The sequence below is a fragment of the Trachinotus anak genome, unplaced genomic scaffold (genome assembly GCF_046630095.1).
Source record: "Trachinotus anak isolate AG129_WGS33_773 ecotype Australia unplaced genomic scaffold, CSIRO_AGI_Tana_v1 ptg000034l, whole genome shotgun sequence".
Classification (NCBI taxonomy): Eukaryota; Metazoa; Chordata; class Actinopteri; order Carangiformes; family Carangidae; genus Trachinotus; species Trachinotus anak.
The window spans coordinates 5,682,263-5,696,062 of NW_027273885.1; the positions used below are offsets into that span (position 1 = coordinate 5,682,263).

The 13,800-nt window shown below is 41.5% G+C and overlaps 1 protein-coding gene and 1 long non-coding RNA gene across 2 annotated transcripts in view; one reads left to right on the forward strand and one right to left on the reverse strand.

Annotated features, from left to right (window-relative positions):
* The window catches only part of pcp4b (Purkinje cell protein 4b), a 33,819-nt gene that overhangs the window by 12,493 nt on the left and 7,526 nt on the right, over positions 1–13,800 (reverse strand). The window lies entirely within an intron of this gene.
* Positions 1–13,800, forward strand: part of LOC139614611 (uncharacterized) — a 73,364-nt gene that overhangs the window by 4,402 nt on the left and 55,162 nt on the right. The gene's annotated exons all lie outside the window — the stretch shown is intronic.

Consider the following 13,800-nt stretch of genomic DNA (forward strand, 5'->3'; position numbering starts at 1 on the left):
AACAATCTACCCTCTGCTATCAATATATACAACTAAGAATATATATTATAAATTCATATAATATTAGTATATCCATCATATATATATATATATATATATATATATATATATATATATATATATAGATAGATAGATAGATAGATAGATAGATAGATAGATAGATATATATAGGGTTTCATCCAAGAATAGAATACAGCCTTTACAGAGAGAGGAAAAACACACACAACTCAACCTTCTCAAATGTGAGAGTTCATGCTAATTATGCAGTGTTGGTTTTTCTTGGCCATATGGGCCCATCCTCATTTAAATTCACTCCACATCACACGACACAGAGGTGTATAAAATGGGCAGACTGATGGATGTAAATGAGAAAACCACCAACTGCACAAAAGAACAGAACATCTCCTCTTCACAGCCTGAGGAAAAGTCTTACCCGTTGCTGCACACTCTCCTGCTCAACAAATGACTTCTCAGATGTGATAAGTAGCAACACTCAGCTGATATAACATGATTGTTTTACTCTTCCATACGAACACAGCAGCATTTGTCTAACTGTCATCTTTCATCATCCTACAGCCATTTATTTGCAAAGCCACGTGACCTCTGTACCACAAACACACTCTCTTCGCTTATTAAAGTACAAATAGGCACCAGTCTCCAGAGAAATAACACAGAGTGGCTGTATTAATGCATGTATTCCCCATTTTTCCGTTTGTCAGTGCACACTTGAAAATAGAGTCAACACAAGGGAGCTTGAGTAGTTTTACCTCATAATGAGATATTTAGATATAGCTGACTCTGCAAACATCAATGTTATATATATATGTTAATTACTTTATGACCTCATCTGTTTGTGTTGTTTAGGGATTAATTTAAAAGTTGCCATTAAAAAAAGAAGAAATGTAGAAATGAAATCGCTCCATTTTGTACACTGAGGCCTGCAGGGTTCAGGCAGGTGTCGACAGCATTAGAGGTGTAAAAGAAAAAAAAAGGGGTAAAGCAGATATTGTGCTCGAGAGGAGTACAGGAGTGACACTCCAGCACAATGATCAGATTAGGCAAAGCTATTCTTAGATCCATATTATAGTCCTGCTTTTAATATGCAGCAGAGCAAGAGAGAGAGGGGTTATCACGGGGAATGATAAAGGAGCCAAAGGAGGTATGGCAAAGAAAAGAAGCAGGATTGAGGAAAGAAAGTAAGGAGGCAGAGCAGTTACATCATAAGCTTCTTATTAATCACAGAATTAAGGTGACACCGGGGAGACAGGTTTCCCTGAAAAGGTGCAGAAAACAACTATACTACACTATAGGAATTAATGAATCTGAACTTTTAGAAAAAAATCATGTAATTTCTGGGTTCTCAAAGTCTTGTTTTCTTTCAAGGAATAGTTGGACATTTTGGGAAATATGCTTATTCTCTTACAGGCAGAGAATTAGAGAAGGTCAGTACCACTCTAGACATAAAAACAACAACATGTCCTTTTATGCAGTTGTTATGTGCCGATGGTTTATGCTAAGCTAACCGGTTGCTAACTGATATTTACCAGACAGAAATGTATTTATTTATTTTAGTTTAGTTTATTTTATTTAACCTTTATTTCATCAGGTTTGTCCCATTGACATAATGGATCTCTGGCCAAGATAGCAGCAACACAGTGAGAGTATTGAAGAATAAAAAAAAAAAAAATGGAGTGATATTGATACTCTCATCTAATTCTAGGCCAGAAAGCAAATAAGTCTATTTCCCAAAATATTGATCTACTGCTTTAAACACGTGACAAACATGACGTATTTTCTCTTGTTTGACTTTCTGGTTTTAGGATACAGACATTCATGATCTCGCTGTGCTTGCTTAAGGAAAATAATATTTATTTATGGAGGGATGTTACAGATATGAATGACTTGATTAGATGGAGATTAGTTGCAGACCACTCACCACAGTGTTCAATGCTAATGGAGCTAAGACCCTGATAGCATCAAATGATCCTTCGGTTTGATGCTCCACCATATCAACCCATAGTAATTCATTCAGCCGTAGCCATCCCCGTTCTAACCGATGTCCCCCGGCATGTGTTTGGGACCGCCTTGGTGGCCCATTTATTTTCACAGCCACAACCAAAAAGCAGGTGGAGAGATCTGAGGATGCAACAACTCCAAACTCCTCTATCACTGCCTCACAAACATTTGGTATGTACATTCATTTTAAAAAGTGGAGTCCCTAGAGGAAATGCTCCCCTGTAGAAACTCCCAGAAACTGGATAGGGAGTTAAAATTGATGCTGTTAACATTTTGTGTCATGTTTGCAATTTCGCTCTGAAACCACACACAGTGTTAGAGGAGGGTGGAGGCTTGAGAGTCCCCATACAATCAGTGTGTGTCAATTTGAACCTGGTGTTGAGCGTGCACAGGAAAAAAAAGGCTCTCATATGAAATTACTGCAGGAATTACAGTGTCACTCGCCTTATCATCAGCTTACACAGTTCATTGCCTGCTGGCAAACAGGTTGTCAGCTTGTGTTTTCATATGCACAGCCTGGGTGGGAGTTGTTATGATGGGATTTTCTTTTTTTTTGTAAAGGATGAAGAGAAGAGAAGAGAAGAGAGGAGAGGAGAGTAGGATCAATACCCCCCCTCTGCAGTTAAGCTGTACTTATACCAGAATTGGCATTGGGAAGATAAATGACCAGAATCAACTCTCTGACTGCTTCCTCTTGTCTGGAGAAAAAAAAGGGAAAGAAAATAGGGGAGAGATAGGACTGCAACAGTGAGACTGTAAGTTTCCAGACGTTGATGGTAGAAGATTGATACTACTCTCATATCTGTCCAGTAAATAAAAGGCTATCATGAGCAGTTGATTAGCTTAGTTTAGCACAAAGACTGGAATTATGGGGGAAACAGTCCCTAACCTGTTGGTATATTAAGGGTTAGCTGCCGTGCAAAAGAGACAGTCGGTTTGTACTAAGGAGTTTCTGGAGGTTTATTACTTCCTTGGTAAGGTACCCGACCACGAAAAAGCTGCAATCACGGTGTTGGAAGGTGCACGCGGCAGGTGTACCAAGTGCTGAAATAACTGTCCTCCATCCTGATGAAAACGCATATGTGTTTGAAAATATGGTCACCCCTGTTCATCAGTTATTTTTGGTTGTTTGGTCTGAGCAAGAGCCAAAGTACAAAGACAATTTGTGGTTTTCAGAAGGAATATATGCAGGACTATTTCTTGGCTGTTGGTACTGACTTCCTGCAAACAGTCGAGAATCCATATGACTTGTTTTACCTCAGTTTTTGTTAAGACAGAAAGCAAAGCAGTCAGTACTTAACGTCTGTATACACTGTACAGACTTTTATTGTCAGCTCTCTAGAAACACATTATCCATGTGTATGGGAGTGTGTTATAAGCAGGCTTTGTTTCACCTTTGGATAATCTCAACAGTTTACCTGTTTGCAGACTTTATGCTAAGCTAAGATAATGTTACTATTACCACAAGAGTGGTACCAGTCCTCTCATCTAATAAGTAAGTGTATATCCTAAAATGTAGAACTGTTGAGTATGAGGAGTATGAGGAGATAAAATGACAGATACAATGGGTAGCTCATCACTTCCGATGCTGTTTAATTTATTTTTTGTTTAAATAAAAGTTTGTTTTTTTCCTTATTGTTCTTATTATCAAGTCTTGACATAATATATATTATTAATTATTATTATTATTATTTATTCATTTATTTTACTGTTGTTGCTCCAAAGCGCTGTGGAGTAGGCACAGTAACAAAACAGAGAAAGGAAATGGTTTCATTTAGGTAGCGTGTATGTGGCTGCCTCCTGGGGGATTTAGCTCCAGCTTCTTCCACCGCAACCTTTTCACAGCTATTCCCCCGCTCGTTCAAAGGTTTCCCATTTGCCCATGTCAGACGGGTTTCCATGCTTTAATAGCTGAGGAGTTGAGAAAGCATCATACTATGTGTCCTCTTTTCTGAGCTTCTCTTTCTGCATTATTAATCCAATGCTTTCAATGAATTTCAAACAGCGTGTGCCTCGCTTTGATGCTTGGGAGAGGGTTGGGTGGTGAGGGGGATTGAAGCATCCTCGCGAGTTCAGAGCACAACACATGCAAGCCTGATGGGAAAAAAGGTCTAATTTGAGGCTGGTCTTTGATGCAATTCTGAATTTTGGTTTTTAAAAAAAATCATTATTTGAAGTATGCGAGATATGCGCACACAAAACAGCACTTCATGTTTTCCTGTCATGCATATCAGAATTATACCTTCTCTCTCTTTTCAGTTGTCTGTCAGGAAAAAGCCCAAAGTGAAACGACTTATCAAATTGCTTTTTGGTGTTTTACATTACAGTCACACGGCTGAGCTCTCTTCCGGCCCCCCCGCAGCTCCAAACAAAAATCCGAGCCAGATAAGAGCACTGTTTTGTTCTCCCCTGTTACTAATCCCAGTTCAAAGAGAAGAGCTAAGTCTCTCCATCAGCCTCTTATAATGGCCATGAAATGAACTGGAGCTTGCGTTGGAGCTACGGTAGCTGCTCCCTCACAGCACACTAATATGGCCCCCCAAAAAACCTACTGTAGCACCAGCTGAGGGAGAGAGAGGAGACCAATCAGCCCACACTGCACTGCATCAGCGCTCTCTGCAAACCGAACTGGCCTCACGCTCGTCTGGATGCTCATCTGGCTCATCTGGTCATGTTTGCTTTTTGGAGATATAATGTTGATGTAACACTGCTCCATCACTGCAACAAGATTAATATTGTATTACACACGTAGACCGACTGAAATGGCTATATAGTTTGGTTTCCTTTGATGAGATTTAATGAAAACCCAGCTCAGTCCATATCTTACACACGTGTTCCTTGTGGTCTGATTCTTACAACCCATTTGAGATGTGTCAGAATAATACATATGCAAACAATACATTCACACCTGAGCCACACCTCTCATTTTAGCTCTTTTGTTCAATAGCAGGTCATAGATACTACTGGTTCTGTTTTTTTTAAGGAAAGCAGTAGCATCACGGTTCAAAGGCTACAGGCTACAGAGAGTGGTGTACAGTCGCTTGGCTGGTGGGTTTTCTCAGAACGTCCTGTCTCATGCAATGATGACACAAAGGTGACTGTTCTCTCTGACCAATCAGTATGCAGCATTTTCATTTTGGCATCGCCTCAGCTCGCTTTTTTTTTTTTTTTTTTTGCTGTTGAGCAGTTGAGCTGGTGCCATGCAGTGGAGAAGGGCCATAAAAGCACTTTTTATTAGGCTAATAGACCATCTATCATGATTGTTTCTGTCTTTTCATAAGCTTTTAACTTGGAATTAACAGTGGATATTAAAACTGAGCCAACGACTAATGATTCAGAGTGTACTGTTCAATTTGAGGATTTTGAATTAAAGAATCATTTGCTCATATACCGAGCACCTCTAGAGGATGCTTGAAATTTTTTCATAAAACCCACGGTTGTAAAAGTTTATCTACCCACAGTGACCAGCAACATTTGAGTTATGAGGTTTTAATATGGCAGCACTGCACTATGGCTCCTCTGAAACCCCTGAATGTCTCCTCCCTGTGTGCTCACCCATGATAATCACTGTGTTATACTCACAACGGGCTCTGCTGGGTTTAGCAGGTTACAACTTGGCTTAAATTCAAGACGTGACTTGAGGTCACTTTGTTTATGCCACGGGCGCTCAGCTCAGTGCAGAGGTGATGAGAAGCTGTAACACTCCCGCTGGCAGCGGGGAAAGGAGGAGCCATTGCAGCCGAGCAGCTCTGGAGCCGAGCCAAGTGTAAATTGCAATAACAGCAGCTCGATGAGTAAGATTACTGAGGGGGGAAAGGGTCTATCCTCACTCTGCACATAAACCTGCACATGAAGACACACACACACACACACACACACACACTTACACTGGTGAACAAATCAGCACACCTGTGTACACATCAGGATACACACACACACACACACACACTGACACTCACAAACACAGAATTTCACACAGCGTGAGTATGAAAAACAAGTAGATGAGAAACCAATCAAGCAGAAAAGAAAACAGTAATTACATGACGTTGACATGGGAGATGGAGAGCACAGAGATACATATTGTGCCTCTCATTAATCATTAGCAGACTCAGAGGGACACGAGGTCAACAAACAGCGTTTTGATGTGTGTGTAGAGCTACTGTAGCACACTGCATCAGAATTTGTGCCTCCAGGCTTTCAATTAGGACATTTCAAGGGGAAAACATACACATGAACACACACACACACACACACACACACACACACACACACACTTACACTTACATACAGCACTACAGCACAGATGAGAATACAAGCACATGCACACACACACACACACACACACACACTCTCAAACACAGGGTGAGTCAAGCAGAATAACAGAAGATCCAGTGTGCATACACTGTAAGCACATTGCACATCAGAGAAATGTAAATATGATTTATCTCTGATTGAGCATTCATCGGGGGGCAGGGAGGGAGGAGAGCAGGGAGGTCTTTAGAGGTTTTAAAACATCCACCTCCTTCACTCTGCTGAGAGCGAGCCTGTATTTCCCTGACTCCGAGCCAAACTCAGTTATATAGGATGCTGGAGGCAGGTTGCCTCTTTGCACCTGACTTGTTGATTCTCTACTTCAGAAAACTGACTCCTTTTTATTTGATGTGTGGTAAATATAAGTGAAAATGGAATTCATTACACTACACGTTTTTTTTTTTTTCTTCGATGGACGTCAAGATTAATATGCATTCATGCCCAAAAATCAAGCCTGCACTTTCTCATTTAATCTTCATGTGGTTATGTTAATAAAGAAGAGCCATGCAGACATGGAGCCTGATACTAGTCTGTTTATTCAGTATGTTCTAGTGTAATCCTCTACTTAACCAATGTGAAGAGTTCCTGTTTTAACAAGGAAAAACTTTTCACATTTTGGAATATTTCTTTTCTTGCCGAGAGCTGGATGAGAAGATTGACCCAACTCTGACATGTGTAAGATAAATAAGAAGCAGCCAGCTTCATATTTACCTGACAGACGTGAGAGTGGTGTTGATATTTTCTTCTAACTCTCAGCAAGAAGTGAGTAAGCACATTTTCCAAAATGAAAAAAAAGACTTATTGGAGAATTTGAATAGATGTCACACACAAAGTAAAAATAAGGAAGGGTATATCACAATTGATCCTTACAATGTCACCACTTTGATTAAATGACTTGGTCTCACTGGTGCATAGCAACACTTTGCACAAATGTAACACTCTGACATAGAGGAATGTATGTGGGGGCGAGGAAGGCTGGTTTCCATGACAGTGATATGTTCGCATCATTCATGACGGCATGTTACTCTGCTGCTGCCGCTGTGCCTCTGAGGCAACGCTCGGCGAACGGAGGATGCGGCTCTCTCTCTTTAAAGCCTGCACGGTGAAACACTGTTTCCCTCTTGATCCTCTAACCTCACTCTCCTCCTGCCTCTTCAGCTCTTCAGAAATCAGCCTGCTCATCCTCAGTGTGCAGGCAGTGGGCGTGGAGCACGAGTGGCTGTGTGTCTGTGTGCGCTCTTTACTACCAGTGTTCTCTGTGTGTGTGTGTGTGTGTGTGTGTGTGTGCAGGGTTGTGTGCTACAGACCACTCATCTGTATGAGCTCCATTGGCAGTTACATAAACCATACTGTCATAAAGGCTACAGGGCATACTGAAACACTGCCAAATCAGTGCTGGGTCAATAACTCCCCGCTGCAGATTTTTTGGATTTTCTTTCCTTTGTTAGGCAGCCAATACACGTCTAGTTGAAATCAAGGAGGAAGTGGGTGGGCTCTTACATTTGTACTGCAGTGCAGAGGTCAATAATTACCATGAAACATAATTACTGACTTTCCCTGGGACCTTTTTCCTCTGAAAAGACAGACAGTAGAAAAACCACAGTAATTAGAACATAAAGCCATTCGTGGGCCACACAGAGGCAGGAATTAAGGTTGAAATGGATCTAAACTGCCAGATATGTGCCTGGTACTTACGCTACAATCCACCTCTGCAGCTTCAGGCACTGAGAAAATGGCAGCTCACTATTTAAGCTTGAAACCATTCATTTAGTTTGATTATTCGCATTAAACCATTTGATAAGATTTGTTATGCTAAAATGCTCTTATGCCATTTACACAGTCTGTTCAGGGAATGCAACTACTGTGGATTCTGGGAAAACAATGCAGTTTCTTCACATAGTGGCGCTTGTTAATCCTCGTGCTGAGAGTGGGTGTGGGAATGACACTGAAGGTGATGACCGTGGTCTGGTATCTTTTACTATCTACAAGTCAAGTGAAGATGGGTTTTCTCCCCAGCAGAGCCTTGGGGACAGGTAGAGAGAGATTCAGCAGGGGGAGAGGAAGAGCAGCTGATTGCTTGTCATAAACATCAGCTGTTTGATGTTGACTGGCGGTGCTGGGACCTTGGCACAGTCTGCCGGGTGCAGCATGAGGCACAGAAACTCAGCTGCACGCTTCCCATTTCCTGTGTGACAGCCAGGGCTCCCGAGGTGACACTGAGCTGAAGTGAACAGTTGTTAGGCCCTGACGCTGAAGATCATCTCCCCCTGTTCCTCTCACGCGTCTTTTCTCATATTAACAGCGTTTTTGCCAAGCAGTTGCTCCACCGCTCACTTTCTCATACGCGCAACTGCACCGGTCGTCAAGCCAACTCCGCACGCTGCGCACACGCCTGTCAGTGTGTGAGAAGCGCGTTCAGCTGCTTTGCTTCCTTCATATTCCTCTGATGTTCAGGCTGGGGAGGGCGTTTGGTAAAATGAGTCTCTGCAAAAAGCAGGCCAGCTGTCATGCAACCAAGGAGCCGTCTCCAGAAAAGCTCCCACTGACTCAAACTTCTTTTTCTTGTTTTTTAAATCCAACATTATTTTGGAGGATATTTGCAATGCGGCAGGAAGACGCTCAGCTCACATAAAGCAGTCGACGCCAAGCCAAGAAGTACTAATGCCTTCGTGGCCCAGAAAAGCCTGAAATCACACAAATTCACAAACGACCTCTGAAATAAAAAGAAAATCATTTGTTTTCATCTTAATACAGCTGGTGCTGTGGTAAAAAAAATCATTGATTCACAGCAATTTCCACTGAGAAGAGATGAGGGAGGGAGACAGAAGAGCGGAGGGGAGAGAAAACACATTACAGCTCCTCTTCAAATTATTTTTTCAAACTCCCGTCTGTTACTCTACTTAATGAGCCTTGAAATTGGCGAGATTACATTTTTCGGTGTTGCTTCTTTTAGTGTGGGAGTCGCCAATCTCCGGGGATTGGTTTCCTCACTTTGAGATTGTACAGCATGCTGCTACAGAGCAACAAACTAACCAGCAGGCCAGTAAATAGATGAGGGAGTTCCCTGTGATCAGGCGGAGTTTCGGTTCAATCTACTGGCTGATTTACAGAAGCTGTGCAGTGGGGGAAAGTCCTTCGATTTAATCATGTAGCTAGAGTGAAAATCCAGTTTTTATTTAAATCACAATATAATCAATCTGCCAGTGAGGTGAAGTAGCAACACTTGTTTTCACAGCAAACCGCCTTGACGTACAGGAGTTCAGTTATATTTTGCAAAATACACTCATTCACCTTCTTATCAAGAGTTAAATGAGAACATGGATTCCTCTCGCTCTCTGTATGGTAAACAGCAGGAGGTTAGCTTAGCATAAATGCTGTTTGTGGGGAAAGGGCTAGCCTGGATTCTTCACTAATTAACACATAATATCTTGTTTGCTTAATCTGTTAAAATGACACATTAGCTTCCTTAAGATTAAAAGAATGAGAATTTGTTGCATGAAAACAATCTCTCACCTTTATATTTCAATCTGCAATGGGAGACTTTTTGAAATAAATGACTTAATTTTCCAGAAATATTCTGCCCCTTTCTGTCTCCTTACATATCAAACTAAATTTCAAAACACACTGAGGACGAGGGAACAACAGGATTCTGGAGGTCGGTACCAATACAACTGAAAATGATTTTTGATACCAGATTTAATACAAAAAACAGGCTGCTGCACACTCACACACACACACACACACACACACACACACCTTAATATTGTCACTGTGCACACAGTAGTTTCCTGTGGCACCGTTTGCAAACTGGCTTTTTGTTGTCTATAACTTGTCTCTGATGATCCACGTCAAATACAAAATATCTCTGTACACCAGTTTTGTTTTTTTCACAAGTTGCCGCCTACCTGTTGCTGCATCTGCATTTGCTGCTGTCATTTCACATGTTGTTGTTATTGTTTACTATGATTGTCTTCTTCTTCTTCTCTTCAACACTCGTAGTGTTATACAGCTGTGAAAGAATCACATCTTAACAGCATGTTTATGTCGAGTCCATTCTTGACCTCAGAAACAGAAGTTGACTGACCAGTCTCAGCTAATGGTCCATTTACTCGCTCGTTTCAGAGCTTTCAATCAACTTTCCAGCTTTCAGCAGCTTTGTCAACTGTCGTTTCCAAAGTCAAGAATGAATTGTCAGTCTCACTGTTTAGTAAAATCCTCTCTGACCTTTGTTGCACGTCATCACTGTCTCTCGCCTCTGCGTGCTGCTTCAAAAAACCCAAAGTATCGTCCTGTCATCGTCATGCAAAATTTTATTTTAATCAGCGAAAGCTGAAGTTGGTTTAAGATGGCAGTTTCCTGTAGTGTCTTGGCTTAAGTCTGTTGTGTGGAACTCTGAAGCATCTTGCTATTTGTAGCAGATGTGATGAGAATGAGAAAATCAATATTGTGGATCCCGAAAGCTTCTTACTTTTTTAATCTGTAATAGCTGATTCATAAGCATGGCTGGCATAATGTGATGATTGATGTTTTGGCTTCAGCTCCTTCGTCTGGCTCAGTGACACTGGCCATTTTGGGTTTGAGAGCTTAGACCCAGAGTGACTGGCTCGTTTCAGAGGCGGGCCAGCCTGTTGGCGGGCAACTCTGCCGCTCAGATCCAGTGCCAAGCGCCCGTCAGCTGTGGGGAGGGGGACCACGTGACACAGCAAGCGCTCGCTATGTAACCAGGCGACCCAGATAGCGCTCCAGTCTGCTTTTGTGGGCCAAGCAGCAGGAGAGTAGCTTTGCAAATGAACTGAAAAGAGCAAGGTGTTCAAATTAAGACCCTAATTATGAGGAATGATGAATCTGTCTTCTGCTTGTGCCGTCCCATCAGAGACCGTCGGGTAGAAACGTCCCACAGAACAGCTTACCGGGGAAGAGGTGGCCAGGTATTTGATGTGATAATGTGAAAAAAATCAGGATGAGCTCATAGTTTGGATCCTTTTCAGCTAACAGATCCTCTCTCTATGCCCAGTGGGTTACTAAACTGAAGTGCAAGGCTTAGTAATTATAATCAAAGTAGAGTGGTGGATGAAAGAATTGGGCAACTAATTTGATATTTCTGTTCTTTCCTTTCTTGGGTTATTTTAAGACTTGGCAGCTTGCACAGTCCAAGAGTTCCCTGCCACACTCAGTGGCCATTAAGAATTTAAAAAAGCAGAAGTAGGCCACAGACAATTCAAGCAGAAAGAACATAAGACCAAACCGCCTCTTCTTATTTCTCTTCTTCAACCGTAGGGCAGAGAGAAATGAGTCGTTGGTCCTCCAGTGAGAGGAGAAACTGTAGAAACCTCAAGCTCAGGTTCCTGAGTGGAACATCAGGTTTTCAGTTGAACACATTTCTCAGAAGGAAGGAAGGAAATAGCAAAAGTAAGTAAAAGCTGCAGGAAGCCATCCACCATTTCTCTTTTTGGACAATTAAAGCAAACTAATCAAACTACAAACCGAGCCTGAGGATGGCTCCTCTCATGTTTGAATGTGGTTCTGAGGCACCATCTTATAAAATAATTCCTCAAAAGCTGCAGTGAATTCCTCCTGACATCTGCAGAGGGCACGTGTTGGCTTCGGGCTTGTGCCCACTCAGACGAGAGGGGTTTGTGACAGAGTGGCTTTGAGGGGAGACGGTGATTGAAACCTGCGGGACACGAGGGTTGATGTTAGCCCACAAGCTGCTATCAGTTTAAATAAGTTCTTTAAGCACCAGCAATTTACTGATTTTGTGTTGTTTATTTCACAGCTGTGATTTTACTGTTTACATTAATGGCATCAATATCCTGGAGTATAAACAGTAGCATATGGATCTACTGGGCATTCATGAGGCAGGTCAATCCCAAATTAATTAAGTGCTGCGATGCTGGATGACAGACGTTCTCTGTCAGCTCGTGATTTATGTCCGCTTGTCAAGAAAATCCACGTTCCACCTCAGCGCTGGCCACTGCAAATCTCTGTCCGCTCTGCCTGCTGATCTCATCTCTGTCCGTTACTCCTAAATCCAAAGAGACAAACGGTGAACGTTTAGCACCAGGTTTTCTTTTCCACTTGAGGAAAAGGGTCTTTAGAAACAAACGCAGCAGCTAGGCTCTATTTAGTCCGTAATGGGAAGAGCAGGGAAGACCCATCTGTAAAGTACAGGTTTGGTTCCCTAACAGGCCGAGCGCAGTGTTGGTGAAAGCTGATGCACTGAATGTAGGCGTTCATTACAGAGGTGAACTGGAAACATACCTGCAGATGAAACATTGGTTGTATGAAGTCTAATCTTGCACTTATCCATATTTAAAGAGTGCACTGACACATGCATTACCATAATAAAACATGTGTTGTGAAGTTTATTTCTGTAAGTGGGTAAGTCTGTGATAACTTTTAGGTCTGTATATTATTGGTGCAGTAACCCCTCAGCTCAGGTGGGATCACTGTGATATTTAGTTTTATTTCTTCCTTTATCTGCCTTATACTGTAACTCATTCAAGTTTATTTTACTTTATTAAAATCTGAAGTAAATATATAAATAAAATAAAGTTCAATAAAAAAATAAAAAAACATAAGAATAAGATAAAATTATGAGCATGTGTTCATTTTTTAAGAAACTACTAAAACTGTGCACACAAACTTAAGGTGGACACAATATAACAAATCACTACTGTCACTCATGCATCCCCTGACATGGGAGAGGCTCCAGCTCCCTGTATGAGCTCCTGAGGAGGTTTAGACATGTGGGTAAACAAAACGAATAAATGAGAACACAACGGTTCATTTCATGTCCTTTTGAGCATCCTCAAAATATATTTTCCCTCTGCTGCAGCTACTTCTGTGCTCAGCAGCTCATAATAATCCTTGAAAACAAAGACACAGGACATTAAGCAACAAAATCTGGCTGGAGATAAAGTTCAAAATGTTCTGTAGAGTCAAAGGTCATTTGCTAATTTGACACCAAAGGTCTGCTGAAGAGTAAAGCCGCCTGGGGTAGATGTGGAATAGATGAGCAGCATTTGGACCATCTCATGGTGACTCAACGGAGGTTATGGTGACTCCTTTATTACCTTCATAACTGGTTTCCCAGTTACAGGTTACTATTTTGACTAGCTTCAGTTAGTTAGATAGTAAATTAATCATCTTGATTTTAATGATACAGTAAGATAAACGTGGCTTCTCAGTCTAACTAATGGAAGGGACTCTTTATTCTTTACAGTAAAAACCAGGCTTCTAACACAACATCAATAAACAAGACATTACTTCAGTTTATCTTCTAAATATCCAGAGTGAAAGCTTCGGTGTGGAAATCTGCTTCATCTTGGTTCAGATATCGCACCAGCTGTTGTGTGTCTGACTGTGATCGTCAGTGCTTCCCAAAAAACTGACGAGCAAATCCTCGTCATGACTTAACGTAACCAGAAATGAAGCTCAGCTCATTCTCAGATATCATTAAGTCCCCATAGA